Source organism: Elgaria multicarinata, chromosome 9 (assembly GCF_023053635.1).
Source record: "Elgaria multicarinata webbii isolate HBS135686 ecotype San Diego chromosome 9, rElgMul1.1.pri, whole genome shotgun sequence".
Taxonomy (NCBI): Eukaryota; Metazoa; Chordata; class Lepidosauria; order Squamata; family Anguidae; genus Elgaria; species Elgaria multicarinata.
In genome coordinates this window covers 80,746,004-80,763,250 of record NC_086179.1, presented here as the reverse complement: position 1 = coordinate 80,763,250, position 17,247 = coordinate 80,746,004, and positions in this window count along the sequence as shown.

The following is a 17,247-nucleotide window of genomic DNA, read 5'->3' as shown; positions in this document are numbered from 1 at the left end:
GTAGAAACTTAATATTCCATCAGTAATTATCTAAAATAAATTAAATGTACACCTTAATTAAAACATGAGTGTGACAACAGCTGTCTGAAAACTCATGTATCATATATGTACACTACTCAGGGTGCTAGGTGGCAGTTCTGATTCCTGTTCAGTAAATTCAGCGGAACCTGACTTTTCCGCTGTGTAGTGTGGGAAATGTCTCAGAGGGAGGAGGAAACTGTCTTATACCTCTAAGCTGTTTCCCCCCCCCCAAAAAAATATCATAATAAATACAAAAGCTCATCAGTTAAAATGCTTACAATATTTTAAACCAAAACTAAAAACTCAGTAAGTACAAAACTTGGATATTGTTGCGTTGACCAGTAGTTGCAGGAAGTATCATTCAAGCCAGGGCTGGAGAAGCCCTTTCAGAGAAGTTCTCAGGGGCCACATTCTAGTAGCGGATGAGGCTGAAAGCAAAAGGGGTGGAGTTAAACAAAAAAGCTAATCAAAATGCCAGCATATTTTAGCTTAAAGCTTGTATTGCCAGTAACTAAGCCTTAGGAGAGGCATTTCAACCTTTTAGAATTTGGAACTCAGCATGCTGATATGGATGGTCATTTTTGTTTCTTTTATGTGTCATTCAAAGTATGCTATAAAAATTATAGTATAAATGGTATCTGTTCACTGTAGAAATCAAAGTAGGAGCTTAAACCAGTGTGTAGAAGTGGTGATAGCTGTCTTAATACTTGGAGGTTTTTGTAAATGTGAGAAGATGAATTCTTCTGGAACTACATAAATATAGCTCCTTTTACAGGACTTTTCTAACTACTGCTCTGTAGTCCTAATTACTTCTGAGAACTCATGACTTGCATTTCATATGCTGCATGAAGAGTCTTAGAATTAACAATGCAAAATAAGTATGTATAAATACATTAAAGTGCACATACTGTCCATTAAGCCTTCCGTTACAGATTCTGAATCTGAACATACTTATTTTATACAATACTTCTCTCACCATGTCCTGAAGGCAGGTAAAAAATATTAATTCTTATAGCCAGTTCCAAAAGGATTGGATCCAGATTTAGGACAGTTCTAATATGGTTGGATCCAGATTTAGGGAGCAACCCTATGGCCACCAGACAGAGTCTAGGGGGGCATAGGATATTTTGGCTTCCCTGCCTGTCCCTGCTGATGTAGAGAGAATTTTGCCAGCTTCTTCTTTGAGTTTGCAAAAGCAACTCTTGAGAAGAGGGAAAGGGTGTGTGCCAGTGATCAAGGGGAGGGGAGGGGAATAGGGAGGCTGGCTTATGCCATATCCTCAGGCCTCCCCAGCCTCCTTCCCTCCCACTCTGCAGAGCCCCAGGTAGACAGGTGCAGAGGAGGAGGAGCATAGAGGCAAAGATCACCTCCACCCCTCCTCCTGCTCTCCACCAGATGGCCCTAAGCTTTCAAGAGCAGAGGCTTATAGTCATTCCAACGGGATTGCATCCTCAGTCATATGTAAACTAGCCCCTTTGAAATCAATGGGACTTAAGTTAGTTGTTCAAATTCTACTCTATTCCTGGCCACTAGCGGGCCTCAGCCAATCTTCAGGTGGGTCTCAATGCTACATATTTCCAAGTGGCTCTTTGCTTGACTGCTCTGTGTGCCATGGTCACAGCATGTACACTGTGTGGCAGTGGAAGGTGGTTAGAGAGGAATGCTGTTGTTGTTGTTGTTAACTGAGAATAAAGAAGAAGGGAATAAGAAAAGGAATCTCTTGTAGGAGGAAAATAAGTAAGAGGGAGGGATGAAAGAAATTGGCAATTAGGGATAGGATACAAGTTAAGTGTGAAAGAAGACGGAAAGAAGAAATGTCAGGAGATGAGTAAGCAGACTTTGAGAGGTATGGTGGGGGAGAATAAAATAAAATAAACAGAGCAAGGATCCCTAACCTTTTTAGGTTGGTGGGCACATTTGGAATTTTGAGAGTATTGTGGGCAAACTGTTGAGTCTAATAGAAGAGTAACACACTCAAGAACCTAAGCACAAGACAGAGGCAGGGTGGTGGTGGATTGTGCTCCAAAATACAAAACCACTCTTTTGAATCCAAATAGAGTAGTTGTTTTGCGGCATGGTAGTCTCCCAGTTCAAAAAACAACTTAAAATCATCTTAAGAATCAGGAGAGGCAGGGAGCCTGGTGGGTGCCAGGAAAGAAATAGTCACATACAATTTGAAATACTGAGGATATGAGACACCTCTCCACTTGCTACATGGTACCTCTATTTACTGAGTGCCTTGAGAAGGGAATTCTGCATTTGAAGTGGGGGGAAAGACACTAATTCTCTCTCTGCTTGATGCTACAATTCTAACTTGGCACACTGGTGAGAAAAATAAGAGGTACTCTCAAATGATCCCAGACATTAGGAAGGGTAATAGTGGGAGTATATAGGGTATATATGGGATTTTGCAGAGTAATGTAAGCAAAAACAGGTCCCAGACCTATATCAGAATTCTACTGTCTTACACACCATTCAATAATGTTCTTCATTTGTTGTGGGGGCAGGAATTGTCATTGTATACACATAATGAGTGAACCAGATTATCAGGTCTCATTTAAACAATTTGAAAGTATTTTATCCTTCAGCTAGAATCTGAAAATGTTTGGCAAATGTCAGTGGCCACACGGACACGAAAAAAACCCTTAGATCACTCATGACCCAGTTTATCTCTCCACTTCACTAATGTGTACTGTGTAATATCCTCAAGGGGCCCCTGGCAAACAAGAAAGCATAAGTCCTGTCTCAAGGAAAGTGTAAGTTTTGTCTCTAGAGCCTCTAAAACATTTCCACACAACTTTATAAGCACAGACAACACCAGAAACTATACCATCTACACTTTGCAAGTTGCCAAAATTTTGTTTCCATCTCATGTGAAAAACATTTTTTTTTTAATCAGGAGCTAATAACAATGCATTCATGCATGTAACAGAGCCCCAATGGCTTAAAAGGATAAGTAGCATGAGCAAAACTGCTTTGGGCAGGAATTTAGAGGAGGGAACCAGCAGTTGACGGAAGGAGTACTTAAGTCCGGGATGGGGAACCTCCGGCCTACAAGCCTTATCCGGCCTGCAGGAGTTCCCCATCCAGCCCATAACTTCCTCTGCCGGCCCTTATCTATTCCGAATATAACTGAAAACAGCTCCCTTTCTCAGTGCTTAGCTGATCATAGATGTGAGCTTTCCACTGCGGGGCAGAGCAGAACCAAGGGAGAAAACTGTGAGCAATTAAGTCCTGATTTCTTCTGAGTTTGGCCCTGAAGAGGTTTGTACTGCTTGCGTGTGAGTAGACATGTTGCTCATACTTACTTCTGAGTAGATAGAAGCATTCTCTTTTTTTTACTTGCACATGCTTTCACATTTTATTGTTTTTTGTGATACTTTTTATATGGTATTTATACATTTAGACACCTTTGGCACCTAGTTGGTAGAAACGCAGGCTATAATTTAAGTAATAATATATCAATAAATGTGCTGTGCTAGAATGGGGACAAATTAAATGCAATGATATGAACCACTGTTAGTGGTTTTTAAAAAACTGGACAAATGCCACATGCCATCTGTCCATTAGTGGCTATTCTACTTGTTCACTTAAAATTAATCATACCTGCACTCTAATTTTATTTATTTATTTATTTATTTTATTTATTACATTTTTATACCGCCCAATAGCCGAAGCTCTCTGGGCGGTTCACAAAAATTAAAACCACAAAAACATCCAACAGGTTAAAAACACAATTACGAAATACAGTATAAAAAGCGCAACCAGGATAAAACCACACAGCAAAGTTGATTATAAGATTAAAATACAGAGTTAAAACAGTAAAATTTAAATTTAAGTTAAAATTAAGTGTTAAAATACTGAGTGAATAAAAAGGTCTTCAGCTGGCGACGAAAGCAGTACAGTGTAGGCGCCAGGCGGACCTCTCTGGGGAGCTCGTTCCACAACCGGGGTACCACAGCGGAGAAAGCCCTCCTCCTAGTAGCCACTAATTTTGCTTGTTTTCCTTTTCCTTCTACTGTGATTCCTTCCCTTAATGTCATGTCTATTAGATTGCAAGCCTTAAAGAAAAAGGCTGGTCCGTTTTATCTTTGTAGAGTTCTTAGTAGCATTGGAAGAAATGCTATCAAAGTAATTAATATCTGTTCAACACACAGGAACTCACTACTGCTCAATTTCCATTTTCCTGCAAAGTATAGGGTTCTACTCTCAAAAACACTACGTGTCCTTCTACTTCATGCACACCAATACATTGTTTCTAACATCAGCTGTTGTGTAGTCTACACTAGGCTGACCATATGGAAAGGAGGACAGGACTCCTGTATCTTTAACAGTTGCATAGAAAAGGGAATTTCAGCAGGTGTCATTTGTATGCATGGCACACCTGGTGAAATTTCCTCTTCATCACAGCAGTTAAAGTTGCAGGAGCTATACTAGAGTGACCAGATACAAAAGAGGGCAGGGCTCCTGCAGCTTTCCCACTTCATCACCATGTGCTGTATGCATAACAATGGTTGTTGTTTATTCGTTCAGTCGCTTCCGACTCTTCGTGACTTCATGGACCAGCCCACGCCAGAGCTTTCTGTCGGCTGTCGCCACCGCCAACTTCCCCAATGGTGCATACATACAAATAACACCTGCTGAAATTCCCTTTTCTATGGAACTGTTAAAAATACAGGTGCCCTGTCCTCCTTTTCATATAGTCACCCTAGTCTACATAGCAACATAAGAGGATTCAGATCTGCTTTAAACTAGCAGTCATGTTGCTGTTGCCATTACAGAATATGGGAGGTGACTGTGGGGCAAGAGGAGGTTAGCAAAACAGAGAGCTGCCCAAAAATAAAAGAAATAGCACTGTAGGCTTCATAAGACACTTCTTCTCCAGCTGTCAAGGCCATTACAATCCATTTATGTTCTTCAAAGGGGATTAAAGTTGTGCCAATCGTTTGAGGTTATATGAGATTTGTACAGCTTTAATAAACCAGAGCCAAATCTGAAGCATTTCTCCACCCAAAGAATAGGGTTACCAAAGGTCAGAGGCCACCACAGACACTATCCATTCTCTCCAGTCACCTTCCTGCCAAGAACTGAGACCTCCATGCTTGCGACCTAAGGTTGGAGGAGAAAAATGGCAAACAAGCATCATGGGGTCAGATACTCCATCACTTATGTGATTCATAATCACTTTGAGCATCAGTTTCAACAATCAGAATCTTCAGTTCTCTAAGTGGACAGCTTGGGATGGGAAGTGATTGTTTAGGGGGGGTATTTTGCTTTGTCTACCTACTGTTCCTTCTGGTTGTTTATGCTCCCCGTTGTTGCTCAGCCCAGTTCCTGCTACTGATTCACGCACCTAACCACAAGCAGGGCAGGGAAAGGAATTTCCTTCATTAGCCAGTGTCCCCCCCCACCATGCCACTCATTATCCTCCCTTCATCGCCAGGGTATTATCCCTCCCGACTTGTCATCATCCACACCCTCCCATTCAAAGTGGAGGGTGTGCCGTAGAAAACGGAGCATGCTCATAGCTTTTTTTAAGGCTGATATCCCAGAAAGCCTGGAGCCAAACATAGCAATTCTACAAACCACGGTGCACAATTGCTTGTGAAATCTTTCCATTTTGACCATTGCCATGAACTCTTCCTTGTTTCTTCCCCGTATGTTATCAGGTTGGACTGAGAAGTGGAGGCTGTTAGCTGCTGTTTTCAGTGGGGCTGTAAATCTGCTCTGGGTTTCAGTCAGGACTCTGGCTGAACCCATTTTGGGGCTTAGATCATCACTTTGGGTAGCTCCTTTAGAGTTCTGACTAAAAACCACATCCCCACTGAAACTTCCACTGACCCTCCCCTTACAGTTTGGAAGAACACATCTCATGTGCTTTGTTTCTTTTAGTAAATAAAAGAAGGAATTAACAACTGATGTTTATCTGGATGTTATTGATTTCTGGGACCCTAATAGTCTAGTTTCTCAGCTAATAAAGTATTCAGACAGTGGTTGCAGCTTTAATAAACTATTTTCACCTGGAAATTGGAAGGCAAAATTTACCTGTCAGAAATGTAAATGCATCTGTACTTTATATTATGGTGGTGAGTGTCCTAGTCTTGGAAGTCTGGGATGGGGTCCTGGATCCATCTCTGTTGCTAGAACATCACTTTTTTTTGTCACTAACAAGCATTTTATTGCAAGACAATGAAAGTCTAGTCACTTATACCCAGGCTGTTTTGGGGTTTATGTCTTCAAAGAACAATCCACTAATTGCAAGACAATTTCCAACCTCCACGATGAGAAAATTAATCTTCTGTTATCATGATCATCAGCCATATTTGTTTATAGCATTTAGTACAGCAATATAGGTCTTTGATGGCACAGGGGTTTCACACAGGTTTTGTGGGTTAATAAACTACTCTTGTTTTTGTGGACACCAATCTAGGAAATAGTATAATTAGGAAGACCTCTGGCCTCCTGTTCAGCCTTAGAGGCAGAAATAACTGCTAGAGAGAAGGGTGGATAACATGTTTTCTTTAGAGAATGCAATGATGCATATAAATTGAATCAAGGGTTAGTGAAAAAATAACCCTGGCACTTCTATCTTAAAATAAAAAAACACAATAAAAATTGGACCTCAGCATTCAACTAAGAAACAACTTCCCACACCCCCAAGCTACTTAATTTTGATGTTGTCATGAGTCAACACAGCAGTTGTTCATTTCATCATCCTTAATCCTTGCTTGGTTTTATATTTAGTGACATTTTTGTATTTCATGTTTGGGACCAAATTATTATTTTTCTTCCACTGACATTATGAAGCTTCCAATAGGAACTGACTCACCAGAGTGTCTAGCAGCTCCACACACACTGACAGACACTTCCAAACAAACTGTAAAAGCAGATGATTAGCTGTAATGCCTCTTTACTGGAGTTATTGAATGTCATACTGTTTATTAAGTCACACAGACATATTGATTCAATGTTTGTAAATTTAGCTTTCTCTGGTCTCGAGCTGATGTGGGGGTGTAGGCTGATATTAATTCCACAAGTGAGAAATGACTTGATAATTTATGTATTGTAAACCCAAAGTCATGCTGTTTGGGTTCCCCCCACTCCCCAGGGAAGGAATAAATGTCTAAGCGCCACACATTGTAGATGTGTTCTTCTTTTAATGGCTCCTTTTGATTTTTAATTTGAAATTGGTAGACACTTGGTGATACAATTTTCATATGGAAACTTCATGCTATTATGGCAGGTTGCATATTTTCCCTTTAAGTTCTTATGAGCTCATTTGAATTGCAAAAGACGCTTGCTCTGTAGACTTCTTGTGAAAAGGAATTTGGGCTTATTCTGATAAACAAATAAAACAGCATTAGAGAATAAATGCTTACTTTGAAATCATGAACTCTTTGTATGTTTTTATACGTATACTTATATTAATTTTCATTCATAATAAATAATCACAAAACAATTTTAAGTAAGGACATAATTTAGCAGAGGGGCGGAAGTTACAGTAATTTACCACAATGTTTTAAATTAATCTGAAATATGATTAATTTTAATTCTTCCAGCATCATATTATACTTTTTGGATTAGCCACAATGCGCTAAGTGTTTTCATTATAAGATATATTATATGCAAAATATTTTTACATCAATTAAATTTAGACCTTTATCTCAGGAAGGTTTTATTCAAAATCTCATGGATTTTCTTGATAGATGGCTATGTGCAGAATATGACATAGATGTAGAACCAGAATGTGTATATATAATTTAAACTTGCTTTATGTTTGAGTGTCTGTAGGCAATCATTCATCGACATTACAGTTCAAGGATGCAAACAGATCTATTGATTCATGAGTTAAACAGGACCTTGGTTTCACCTCTTGGTACTTACTTTGTAAAGTTTGTGGCTCTTAGGGTGGGTAAAAAAATAGATCTTTCCCTATAGTTGAAATGTAGATATCTTCCCCCACTCCAGTAAACCTTAGCTTTCCTCTAGATAAGGTTTTGAGGGGGGAGGAGTGCAGGGAGAGAACTCCTAAATATTTCTAATGCTACTGATAGTTCCATTTGGTTTGATTTTCAATGACCCCTTGAACCAATATTTGTAAGTATTGACTGAAATAAATCATATGGCATTATCTTCTAAGCATACAGTACGTCAAATTGGACAGGAAATGCTTTGCAGGGACAGTGGGCTCTGGTCCATATCAATGAGATAATTATTAATCCCATGGTAAACAGAACTTTCACCCCAAGTTTGTTTTTAGATGATTGACACCCATCTTTAAAATACATGTGTTATCCACGAGATCTACATTCAAAAAAGAGCACTGTAAAGCTACACTATGATAGGGCATTTTCCTGGGAGCACAAAAATGACTTCTAATTCTACATTATATAGGAGTGCAAACATTTTTACAAACCTAAGAGCTGCTGGAAGGAAGTAGAGACAGAGACCACAGTATACACCAGTGATAGGAGAGATCCTACTCTCTGGCCTCCCCTTCTTGTCTTCCAGCAGCACTTAACTGAGAACCAATTAGACATTGAGAGCTTGTCTATAGGGCTTGTTTACCACGACCTAAATGCGCATATTCACATTTCAGGTCACATGACGCAGCTGTCCATTTGCCGTAGCACCGGGTTTTATACTCGATAATGCGTATATTTGCATTTATGACCATGACTTTTAGATCATGTCCGAGTTTGCACCGCATTATGGTCATGCGTTGTTGGGGGAGTTAAATCGCATTTTGACATGTGGACACAAAACCATAATGCAGTGCAAACTCGGACATGATCTAAAAGTTGTGGTAAATCATAAATGTGAATATGCGCATTATCGCATATAAAACCCGGCGCTACGCCGAATGGACAGCTGCGTCATGTGACCTGAAATGTGAATATGCGCATTTAGGTTGGTAAACAAGCCGTAAAGACAAGCCCCCAATGTCTAATTGGTTCTCAGTTAAGAGATGCTGGAAGACAAGAAAGGGAGGCCAGAGAGCAGGAGCATGTTTGTTTTTAGATGATTGACACCCATCTTTAAAATACATGTGATATCCACGAGATCTACATTCAAAAAAGAGCACTGTAAAGCTCCCAATTTATCCTACATTGGGAAAGTTTTTCCATATAGAACAAATATCAGCTGGATGTGTATGGACAATTTATACTGAGGAAAGGTCTCCCCACCCAGCACCAGAGTCCCAATCCAAAACATGAAAATTGGTGGTGCTTTATAAATAAATTATTAATATTAATAACAACAACAACAACAACAACAAGCCCATGGCTTAAAAAAATATAGAGACAGGAAATCCAATCATGGATCTTCATCTCACTTGTTTGTCCCCGAGAGGTGCTGGGGCTCAAGGATACCTCTGAGTTTCGAAACTTTCCCCCAGTGAGCAATTTACTGGATGAGTTTGGAACTAAGGAATAAGAACGATCTCCCCAATGAGGCTTGCCTGGCACCAACACTGTTATCTTTTCCATGCCAGGTAAAGACTTTTCTCTTCTCCCAGGCATTTAACATCATATGTTGAGTTTTTAACTGACCCAGAATAGATGGATATTGTACGTAATCTGTTTTTATGCTTTTAAATTATGTATATTTGTTTTTAATTTTCCATGTTTTAATCTTTGTAAACCGCCCCGAGTGCTTCGGCTATGAGGTGGTATATAAATGATGATGATGATGATGATGATGATGATGATAATAATAATAATAATTGAATGGGGTTCAATGTCACTCCATGCTATTAAGTGTCATTCTGTGCTATTTGTGTTGTATTTGCATTTCTGTGGTGTTTGCGGAAACAAAGCTCCATGCTGACGTAGAGCTCATGTGTGTGATGCACAGAGACCACAAAGAAGAAATTGCTGTAACCCAGCTGCAATCCCAGGAAGCTGCCATTGGTGTTCAAACCACAGATTTCTAGGGATAGGAATAACGTACACTGTGTTTTGCTCCAAAAGGACTCAATCCATTATTACTACAATATCCATTCCTATACAGTCTTATACAGTCCTAAAATAAGGGCAGAAATAGCATGAAGACAACAGTTTGAGGAGTGCTTTGGGTACCATGCAAGTGAGCGAGAGATTGAAGTTACTCTAGTGCATATTAACCCCTGGAAAGCAAAACGAAAAGTAGAATGGGATGAGAATAGGGTAGAGATGATCAAGTTACAAACGTTGAATTATGGATTTTTGGGGTTAGAACACAGTGGCTTGAAATAGGCACCTAGAGCTCTTAATCGCTGGCAGTGCAAAGCGCAATAGCACACAGAATATAATCCTCTGTTGTACGTACCTTCTGCATTTCTAAGTTTTGAATTTTAATTGTTGAGATTCTTTTTGTCATATTGCTTTTTAGTCACGAACAATATTCTATGCTATCGCCCTAGCTCACTGATACATTATAAATCACACTGTGCAATTTTAGTAGGAACAAATATATGCATTTTAGAAATAAAATATTCCAATATGGACTGCTTAGGTACAGTGTAAGAAAAGAAGAAAAGATTAGTAACAAGAAAATAGTCTCCCTAGTAATTAGCAAGCAATGAAAAGAAATATTAACACATTCATGACTGTGTGACAGCACTGCTACATTAGTTACGTTAGTTTACTGTAGCATAGAGTTGCAGCTGTAAGTTATTTTGCACAGAATATAATAGAATAGTTATTGTGCTAAAAAGCTGGAAGTGAGAGGTATAGATGCAACAATAATAGTATATAGTAGAGGTGTTTGTTACATCTACATTCCACAAAGCTCTGTGTAACCCATAGCAATGTGCAACATTCAGAACATAAATCTATACGAATAACACATTTATTTCAACATTTGGATTTCTCATCCACTACACTTAAATCAGACCCATTAAAAAGCACATATTTTCTGCAACAGTGATATCCATAAATTGCTTGCTGAATCTCCAGAAGACGGAATTGCAATGAAGTAGATGCAAAATCCATCTATCTGCCATTGCACCTTGGTACAAGGAGGCAGGCAGCGTTAATCAAACAGTATTACTTGTGGACTTGGTAATCGTGGGACTCTGCAAAGGTTTCTACTAGGAAACTTAATTACCCATGTTTCATACAGTTCTTAGAGAAAACTTAGTAATGTATCTATAAAACAGCAGTTAAAGCTGTGCACTTTATAGCATCGCAAAGAGCACAAGTACTTTGCTCTACATACAACATTTTAAGCACAACGTGCTATATAGAGGGTTTAAAAAAATTCAGAGCTTCAGAAATTTCTGCTTATCTGGAATTGACTGTCCGCCCTTACACAGCACCACATCTGTGGTGCAGTGTATAGCCCTACCCATTGTAAGCGCTCTGTTTATCTGAACCCTTGATAATCCAAATGCTATTTAGCATAGCCCCATGCACTGTGCTGCACTGTACATGGTAATAGCTCCTGCATATCACGGCAAGCCATATGAATGCCTGCTGTGGCATATTTATTGTTGATGATTGATAATGGGATTACTGCTCCTATACATGAATCCCAGAGCCAGAAATCACCTGCCCTCATTGGCAATGGAAAGATGATGATTGCTGCGTTCTGACTTATCAACCCCAGCCAGTGTCGTCTCCCTGGTTCTATAGGGTAGAGCTTTTGGATCTGAGGACACATTATCATGCCCTGTGTGCAATCCCTGTCCTGTGTGCTGCTGCAGCCATGTATCAAGAACACACCTCTTATGATACTGAATCTCCTAGGAACACTATATTGAAAACCCTTGTGTCACTAGAAACATGTTTTTTCCTAAGAATATAGAGGATCTGTGAATTATAAAGACATGGGAAAATATTATCTACTTAGAATATTTTACAAATTATGCTTATATCCTTCATACAAGTCATAATCATAGGCGTGCATGATATTAGGATCCACCAAATCCTGAGTCATACAAAATAGTATTGAGAGGTTTGATCACTTTTTAGTATAAGAGAAATGATCACTTTATAGTATAAGCAGATTGCCCAGGTGTGTATGGTTAGATGCTGTAAAACAGGAGAGTAAGCCTAAGGCTCACTGCCATGTATAAAACCTTTTAATGTAATATGGCAATATAAATGCTTGCATGAGCAGGCCCTTCCTGAGGGATCCATCCACTGCTAAAAAAAATGGTGTATAATGTGGACAGCATCTATTTGCACAGGCATAGACACGTAAGCCTTTGCGCATAGTGATGTTTCTACATATGGAAGTGGAGGGTGCTTTAGCTCTTACTTATGACTGAACATTCTATATTTATAACCTACATGTTGTCCCTACACTCAGACACACACAGACACACATTTCAGTGCCTGCATATAAATTAATGTTACACTCTTCTGCTTGGATCAGATCTTTGTAGCTCTGCATTAAATTATTTTGCTAAAATGGATCGATCTGTCTGTCTGTCTCTCTCTCACACACAGATAATTAACCTGCTCTCCCAACATGTTATCCTACACACACACAGACACACACACACACACACAGCTTCCCACAACCTCTAAACTGTAAGAGAATTAATAACAAAATTTCACAGTTCTGACTTGAGCACCCGTGTCGGCTGCACAAAAGGCCTCATGATTATCCAGTCTGTTTGCAGGGTTCTGCAACAGCAAGTTGCAAGTTGTTCATAGCAAAGACACATGATGTTAAATAAATAAATAAAAAGATGTTCTTTCCTCCCTCATAAATGCGTTCTGTAGCTCAAATGAGGTGGCAAATGTATAGGACATGCTGCTCATGAATAAAAAATCATAGCAGGCAAATAACCTAGAAGGGTCCTCTCATTGGGAATTAATGCAATGTGTGTTTGTGTGAGATATATATTTCAATAATCCAGAGTGATGCAGCTAAAAGGACTGAGGGTTAAGGCCAATCTCAGAGTCGTCATTGGTCAAAACTTCCTTCCTTCCATTATGATCTACAACTGTGACCATGTTCTAATCTCCAACACAGGGCTTTGCCACCACTGTAGATCACAAAGGGAGAAGAGAAGATTAGTCTAAAGATGAGTTTGAGATTGGCTTTAAACTCAGTCCTTAACAGTGGATCAGTTAGGGTCATTGAGTATGGGCAAGAGGGCATTCTTAAGAGGGTGCATCTCAAGATTTGAGAATATATATCATCAGTGTCCTTGCCAAATTTACCCACAACATATGCAAGTTTCATGTTGGGATTTAGCGTGAACAAATCACTCTTATTTTAAATTTGTATTTCTGCTGCTGATTTTATCCTGGTTGTGCTTTTATATTGTATTTTATATTGTGGTTTTATACTGTTGTTTTATACTTTGAATGGTTTTAATTTTTGTGAACCGCCCAGACAGCTTCGGCTATTGGGCGGTATAGAAATGTAATAAATAAATAAATCTTACCCACTACACTACCAATTCTACTTCTACGATTCAGGTTTTTAAATACAGGGGTTTTTTTTAAACTAGAAAGGGGAAGAGCATGAAGATCTTTTCTATGCAACCATGATGATTTACAAAATCATCAGAAAGTTGAACTCTATTACTATATAGCTGATCCTATCCTTGTATGGCAAACTTACGGGGGTTACAGTTCTGTTTATAATACACTGCAGGGACTCCTTTGTAAAAGAAGTTGCCAGGATGTATAAAATGCTGCAAAAGCAGAATGAGAGAAAAAAATACATACAATAATTCACATACAATAATTAACACGAACAAGTTGCAACTGTAAGCATACTTACGAAGGAGAAAGCCTCCTTGAATTCAGCAGGCTTTCTTTGAGATAAGTTTGATGAATAGAATTCAACTGCTAGTGTGACAAACCTTTGCAGGATTATGCCCAATATTTATATTATAAAGCACATTAGAGACTTTATAAATAATGCAACTGAATCATATATAGTATCTAATTTTATAAGTATTTAAAACACACACACACACACTTCTTTATTTTATATTCTAGCAGAAGACCCACGAGTATAATGGACCATATTACATTCCATTAAACCTTTTCCTTGTCTTGCAATCTCTTCACTACTTCAAATCTCATCTTTGACCTCTCTGACCTTTGATGCTTTTGGCAAATCTGCCCTGATGTTACAGCGGAGCGGTGTATAGATGTCACAAGTCTTCTGGCTGCCAATGGCTTAGCTGTATTGCAAGACATTGCAACGGAATTCCAAGATCCATGAGCAACTATTCTTTTTCTGGGTTAGGACATTCACAGGGGTGGGAAAAGCTTCTTCCCCTGCCCCTGTGTGGGCTGTGCACACACCAGTACCCACACTGCAGCAGGAGTGGGTTTGTACTACCTACCCTCCAACCTACAATATGCAGTAAGGATTATAGGGCAGGTATGAAGCCATCCCATGTGCCTGGTTCGCACGATACACCAACCTGCACTGCAGTGCAGATAAGTATGTAAACAACCAGCACACACACAGCATGTGGGAGGGCAAGAAGGAAAGCCGCAACGGTTTCTTTCTGCCCCCCCTGCAATCGTCCAAATACCCATTTAATCTATACCCTTTTACTTGCTTCGTATATCTTGAGTTTTCAAATAGCAGTTCGTTGGTCTAAAGGGATTCAGCAATTTGAGCCTTTTTATTCTGCGGAAAGAGACAGATGAGATAGGATGTCACAAAAGCCTTTCAGTAGAGATTTCTTGGCTTATTGCATCAATCCCATCTAGCCATTTGTGAATTTGGTTGGTTGGGCTCAATTGGTAGTTGGCGCTCTGAGCTGTTATTTGGAATACCATTTATTTTGTGCGATGTGGCTTCTGTGGTTTATTGCATCAATCCCATCTAATCATGTGTGACTGGTGAATTTGGTTGGCTTGGCTAGATCAGATGTTGGTGTTCCAGACCATCCCATTCTGTTCCAGATGGCTTCTGTTTGTTAAGGGGTTAATAAATAATATTGGAAGGTTTTGAATTCTAAAATATTATTCTCAAGTGCATCACCCCACTATTTTTGGTATCAGTTTTTTTAAAATAAATAAATACAGGGATGTCCCAGTGCGTTTCCCCCCCAGTTTGTACACCATCACAGATGACATTTGCTTGGAGTAATTTCCTTTAAGTTATTTCTCCTTCGTGCTTCTTCCTCATTTCATAATCAAACTACTTTTCTAAATGACAAGTATTTATCTAAAAGGCAACAAAGGAGTCCCAAATCCGCTTCTATTACTGCCCCCCCCCCCAATATTATAAGCCTTAAAATAGCTCCTGGCTTTAATATTTTACTCTGTTTGACAGGAAGTACACTTTTTACCTGCTTTATCTCAGAACTCACGTCTTTGCAACCTCAACAAATTGCTACTCCCGGCTCCAGTTTCTTGGGAAGCGGTCTTTGTTCTGAGATAAAAGCATAGGGGGTTTGTTTTTTGTTCGCTAAGCAGTAAATCCCAAATAACATAAAGGATGCCCGCTACTTACAAAGTGAATGTAAGGACTGGGCCGGAAATCAGTACAATCAATGATGCTTACGGCAGCATGTTTTATGGTTAAAGAAAATACCTTGGAAATGTCTGGGAAGTAATTACTGAGAAATTTAAAGCAAGTAATGCAGGAACAAAGGCAGGGGTAGGTAATTTGTGCCCCTCCAGGTGTTTGGCCCTCCCTCATCAATGTCTATGCTGGCTAGGGTGGGTGGGAGACGTACGCCAAAGTGTCTGGAGGGCCACAAGTTCCTCATCTCTGAACTGAGGCATTGATGCCTCGCAACGCACCCGTAGTCCACTCTCTAATCTATTATCTTTGGCCTTTTGATCCTGTTGCTAACCCAGACCCAATCTCTACCATTCCCTTGATCTTTGCCCTGTACCATCCCAGTGGTTAACATAAACATTTCCGTTTCTTTGAAAATGTCAATCTTAAAAGCAGAATTCATGCATTATAAATTGTCCTGTAGCCTACTGTTTGAGGCCAACATAAATAATAAGAACACATACAATAAAACCAACCACATTATTTAAAACAAAATAAAAAAATAAGTAAATGTAAGTAAAACTAATACAGGTACATTTCATTTGTTTATATACTTTATATTATTCACTTCTAGGTGTAGAAGTTATATTTCTTAGGAGTACTGCACACACCTCTGAGTAGAGCTAATCCTGGAACAGGACAGTAAGTTAAAGCTTCAAGTTGCTTGCAAATCATTTTATGATTCTTACCTAGCATGTTATAGAATCAAAGAATAGTAGAGTTGGAACGGACCTATAAGGCCATCGAATTAAACTTAAAGCATACCTTACAGATGGTTGTCCAGTTGCCTCTTGTGTTGCAAAACAACATCAGTTCACATATATCATAGAATCATAGAATAGCAGAGTCGGAAGGGGCCTACAAGGCCATCGAGTCCAACCCCCTGCTCAATGCAGGAATCCACCCTAAAGCATCCCTGACAGATGCTTGTCCAGCTGCCTCTTGAATGCCTCTAGTGTGGGAGAGCCCACAACCTCCCTAGGTAACTGATTCCATTGTTGTACTGCTCTAACAGTCAGGAAGTTTTTCCTGATGTCCACCTGGAATCTGGCTTCCTTTAACTTGAGCCCGTTATTCCGTGTCCTGCACTCTGGGAGGATCAAGAAGAGATCCTGCCCCTTCTCTGTGTGACAACCTTTTAAGTATTTGAAGAGTGCTATCATGTCTCCCCTCAATCTTTTCTTCTCCAGGCTAAACATGCCCAGTTCTTTCAGTCTCCCCTCATAGGGCTTTGTTTCCAGACCCCTTCTCATCCTCATTGCCCTCCTCTGAACACGCTCCAGCTTGTCTGCATCCTTCTTGAAGTGTGGTGCCCTCCAGAACTGGACGCAATACTCAAAATGAGGCCTAACCAGGGCCGAATAGAGAGGAACCAGTACCTCACGTAATTTGGAAGCTATACTTCTATTAATGCAGCTCAAAACAGCATTTGGGTTTTTTTTGCAGCCATATCACATTGTTGGCTCATATTCAGCTTGTGATCTACAATTTCAAGATCCTTCTCATTTGTAGTATCGCTGAGCAAAGTATCTCCCATCTTGTAACTGTTCATTTGGTTTCTTTTTCCTAGGTGTAGAACTTGGCATTTATTCCTATTAAATTTCATTCTGTTGTTTTCAGCCCAGCACTCCAGCCAAGATCATTTTGAAGTTTGTTTCTGTCTTCCAGGGTATTAGCTATCCCATCCAATTTTGTGTCATCTGCAAATTTGATAAGTGTTCCCTGCACCTCCTTGTCTAAATCATTAAT